Consider the following 5,560-nt stretch of genomic DNA (forward strand, 5'->3'; position numbering starts at 1 on the left):
GGTCGTCATCATAGTATTTGTTGTTGACAAACGTGCCAGTTATACTATTTTGTGTGGAAATGTCATTTCTTCTTTTCATCTTTTGTTATTTCCGGTCATTAATAATTTTTTCATATTCTTTTGTTTAATTGTTCTTTTGCTTTGTTCAATGTAATTTCTTTTTGTGGTGCATCCCGAAAAAGATGCCATTTGTTTTACCTTAGAGTTAAAAGATGAAAAAAAAAAAAAAACTTCATTAAAGGGTAGAAATTCTAAAGTATCTCATAGAGGTCTCTGAGTGGAATAATATCCGAATTAATTTTTTCATTCTAATTTGAGATAAAACAATAATTCACAGAAGAAAATTTCAGAACTTTTGAACGATATGAGCAGCAAACAATAACAGTAATTCTTTCTGACTTGGCACAAAACCAGTAATTTTTGAATGGAGGCAATTACATCAGTCTCAGTACTTGACTGGTGTAATATTCTGTCGACACCGAAAAGATAAAAGACACGAAGTGACCTGCTTCGACATCTGTGGAAATGTTGGTTATGGTACGCGATAGAGTGGGAATTGCTGTTGTTTTTACTGACTCTGTTGTTCCCCTTCTCCATCCTTTCTTTTCCAGTTTCTCCAGCTTCCCAGGACAAAATACACTTACGTGACCATTACTTTCACATCTGCAGGAACTAGGTCTTTTATCCTGCACTATAGTCCGTTTCGACTCTTTATGCAAAACTGACATTAAGCCAGTGGTCAACATCTTTGCTGATGTTTCTGTCGCTCTTGTATTTAACAGCCTCAAATACTAGGAAACAAAAATATGACTTGACATGTGCTTCAATGTTTTTGACAGTCTTGGTCTGTTTTCAGTTTTATACCTTTGTTTATTTAACAAATAGCCTTCATAAAAATAAAAAACTTTCTAACAAAATTTCTAACACTTGTATGGGTTGGCTTCCAAACTCTCCGAGGCTTTGAGCCAGGGTGTGTTAGGTGCCATGTATACGTTGTAGCGACTGGAGGCATAAGAACCGGTAGACTGTTTGCGAGTAAATTCTGTAGAACACTATTCCGTATTGTAAACGTTCTTTGTTTTCTTTTGTCTATCTTCAAGTTTAAAATCTAGCTGAGGAGTTTAATTACTATTCTTTTATTTTTGTTTTCTTTGGTAGCATATTGCTTTGTTCATTGTCAACTTTCTTTTTGGGGTGGTGGTGGGGGTGGCATGGCTCGGAATTCTCGCAACCATTTTTCTAAAGCGTTGGGAAGAGAAAAACATATACTATTTGTCAGAAGACAAACAGATCTTATTGATAATGGCTTCTGATTTAAGCATAAGGTTGATAATTTTGAGGGAAAGCATTTGTCGATACCATCAACTCTAGTACTTGATTAGTACTCTATTTCGTCGGGAAAGAAAGGCAAAGTTGACCTTGGCAGAATTTGAACTCAGAGCATAGTGGGGAAAGAAATGCAGCAAGCCATTTTCTCCGACACTAACAGTTCAGCCAGCTCACCACTTCGTTTGTCAATAATAGTAGTTGTTTCTTAAAACAAATAAACTTTACAGAGCTCGAATCAACATTACTCTGTACTCTCTAATCAAGAAGTTAAGAATTAAGTATCGGCTATTCATATTTCTTGCACACAAATTCACTTCTGGTTATAGGCAATAATATTTAGTAACGAACATACAAATATCTGATATAAATAACTATAGCCATCATCATTCTGTGTGTGCGCATTTGTATTAGTACGTGTTTGTGTGCGTTTGTGTGTGTGCATATTATTTAGTTGAAATTTAGTATTCAGTGACTGATATGATGTTGATCAAACCAGTTAGATTGGCTAATAATTTCCGATGCTTCTTAGACGCAGCCAACATTTCCATTATCACATAATCTCTCAAGATGACTGTATTCTAGCGATTTAACGATCTCTATAAATCAAGATATGAACTAAAACTTAAAATATTGTGGGTTTTAATTAAGGTAATGTTATATAATTAGTGGATAAGATTAAATATTCTCTCAGGCCCTAATACCTTTTCTATTTATCTTAATTATTCTACAGCACACTAAGAAAAAAGCCCAAAATAAAACAAAAATACTTATTGACGGTGTAATCATGGATTTGGTCCAGATAGTGACATTTTTAAAGTCTCCCAGCTTGAAAAATAAATTGACTCTATCAACCAAAGCTGCGACTGTATTCCAGAGAATGCGCACTTTATGGTCCTCCAATGCCGCCAGCTTACAAAGAAAGAGCCGGCTCTGTGATAGCATAGCTTTAACAACAATTCTCTATACTAGTAAAATATGGAAGAGCGTCATGAAAATCAATAGACAATTAGATGTGTTGCACCAAAGGTGCTTGTAAAGGATTATGGGAACGTACTGGTAAAACCACGTAACTAATGAAGACATTCTAAAGTGAGCCAACATAAGGTCACTTAGCGAAATCATCACAGAACGAAGATCGAAACTACTCACATATTCCGGTTACCAGAACAACACAGCTCTAAAACATCTTTCAAATGGATATCACCGGAAGGAAAAAAAGAAATAGTAGAAGACCGGAAACTGCATGGCACAGAACATTCATAACCGACACGATAGAGACGAATACCATGCGGCCGGATTTAGAGAAAAGCGCAACCAATAGAAACCATTGGCGTCATATTGCTGCCCAATGTGATCGAGAAGAGTAAACTGATACTGGTAGTGATCATTCAATATTATATTTTCTCCTCTTATAATCGGTAACGTTAAAACTATAAATATGATAAAACCACTAATTTCGTAGGAAGGAAAATGGTTACTAAATATAGGTAGTGACAAGGGCGTACCTGTAGGATCCCGACTGGTTACCACACCGAATACAAAAAGAAACAAACAAAAAAAAAATCTCAATGTGAAGCTAGAGGGTGATCAGCAAAGATGACAAATGAAAAGAACAAAGATTCTCACCGCATTAGGTTTCAGGATAATACTGACAAATACGCCGCAATTAAACCAAGCCAAGCTAAATAGTTATTTTACAAAGATCTGATGACTAAAATAGTAAGTCCACCCAAGCAGGATTTGTGCTTTAATCTACAAGGGACAAAACTAAACATTGCTTTCAATTTTTGGCAGAAGGCAAAAAATTTTGGGGGAGTAGAAGACGATTACATAGAACCCCAATGCTCAGCTGGTACTTATTTTATAGAATATCAGTCGTCTAGAGGTGAATGAGGAGAGGATTTAGTCGTTGGCTTCACTAACTGCAACCCTTCAAAATTACTAACTTTGTGATTATATTAGTTTCAAATTTTAGCACAAAGCTAGCAGTTTCGGGTAAGGATGAAAAGCAAAGCCGGACTCGGTGCAATTTGAACTCAGAATGTAAAGACGGACGAAATGCAGTAAAGCATTTTTCCCTGCGTGCTAACGGTTCTGATTGCTCACCGCCTTCAAATAAGTAAATACTATACAGCATTTTGTCCACTGCTGTACTGCTTCTATCAGTACACTGCCCTCTAATAAAAGGCCAGAAACTTCGGAGGTGGAGGGAATTTAAGTCGATTAAATCACCCCCAGTAGTGTGGCTATTTCATTTGATTGAACATGGGAAGATAAATGAACAAGTTGATCTTGGCAGGATTAAAATTCGGCAAGTAAAGAGCTGGAAATATTGTTAGACATTTTCTCAAGCGTTCAAATGGTTCCGCTAATAACCCATCCACTATTGTTACTAATGTAGGCACAAGGCCTAAAACTTTTGGATTAGGAGTTAGGCGATAACATCGACCACCAGTGCTTGACTGGTACTCTCATTTATGGGTACAGGAGGGATGAAAGGCAAAGATGAACTCGGTTGGATTTGGACTCTGCAAATAAGGAGTTGGAACATATACTACATGGCATTTTCTCCGATGCTTTTTACCTCAATAATTGTTATCTTGGATTCTGAAAATAGATTTATGCAAAGCCGAAGCGCAAGACATACACATACACAGAAAATACAGAACATAGCATTGCTAGAAAACCACCGAAACACAGAAATGCTGCATGCACCCAAGTCACACATAGATGCGATTCGTTGAGCCAATCCACCATCCATTAATGATAATAACAAGTTCGAGCTGGATACAATATATTATTGGTACATATTTTATCTGCGATTGAATCAACTCCTCTGCTACATTTACAACTACTATTATTAATATAAATGTCAATAGCAATCATTATATCAATGCAGAAATCCATCATTATGAAATAGAAATCCTCAGAGAAAGGGAAAAGATTTGCGATGTTGACTCCTTTCATAAGGAACCAAAGTGATTTAAGCAAAGTGATATTTCCTTAAATGAGATTACTGCTTGTGAATGCAGTTAGCTGCGAACTACAAAATTAATTTCTTCACAAACGCAATACCTCACATTGATAAAGGTGAAAATATGTTATGTTAAGGAGTCACAAAATGACATCTTAGCGATGTTAGTTAAGTGGGTCTATCCAGAGATTTAGAACTGAATAGCGTTTTGATCTGTCGATAGTTGACCTTTGTAATAAGGCAATAAAGACTTATTCATTATAAAGGCATAAATATTTTTCAATAAATAAAATTTCTTTCCCATAATTGTGATAGATATAATTAACAGATTAACACCTATTGGGTATCTGAAGAACGACACAAAGTTATATGTATAACATAAAAAGTGTACTTACCGCTGCAGGTCGATTAGTCGATTAGTCAGTAGCTTACAATAAGCGCATTCTACCTATCAATAAGTAAGAAAGCGACTTTGAACCAGGTTGTCTTAGGTGCCATGTATACGTTGTAACGATTGAAGGCATAAGAACCGGTAGGTTGATATCGTGAGTTGCTTTAATGTATACTAAACAGACACCTTATTGAATATTAACGAAGAGAATTTACTGATAAATACTAAACTCCATGCTAAGAATCTCCACAAAGAGGAAGCTAAAATAATTAACGAATGTTTGTTATGCAATGAAGAATATATATATTCGTGAAACATGAATGTGGATAGGCTAATCGCCGTTGTATTTCATTTCCGGACACCAACTTCTCCCATGTGATGATGTGTTGACAACACACTTGATTCAGTGACGTAGGAAGCACTTTGAAACATCTGGATCACTGGATCTAAAAGCGATTTCCATCGATTGCCTCCTTTGATCGGTCTAACTGGGAACTCGTAATATACATTGACCTTCTAATTCCACCATATATTCATATACATATTACCATCTTCTTTTGATATCGAAGTGATTATATATATATATATATATATATATAGTAAATGAAAGGCGGAATATGGAAGGTACGAGAATTTTTATTAATCACGACAATCGTTTCGACGCATCAGTGTCTAGTGTTAGATTTAATTGACAACGTCTTTTTCACTGTAATTAATAAGGGGGTGTCAAAAATTATACGCACTCTTGTTTTTTCAATGCATTTAAACAAAAGCAGGGGATATACAAATACGTCAGTTTTCTATATAGTCTCCTTCCTGAGAAAGAAGAGTTCTAGAACTTTTCTTTCTCAGACTGGAACGAACAC

The sequence above is a fragment of the Octopus bimaculoides genome, chromosome 9 (genome assembly GCF_001194135.2).
Source record: "Octopus bimaculoides isolate UCB-OBI-ISO-001 chromosome 9, ASM119413v2, whole genome shotgun sequence".
Classification (NCBI taxonomy): Eukaryota; Metazoa; Mollusca; class Cephalopoda; order Octopoda; family Octopodidae; genus Octopus; species Octopus bimaculoides.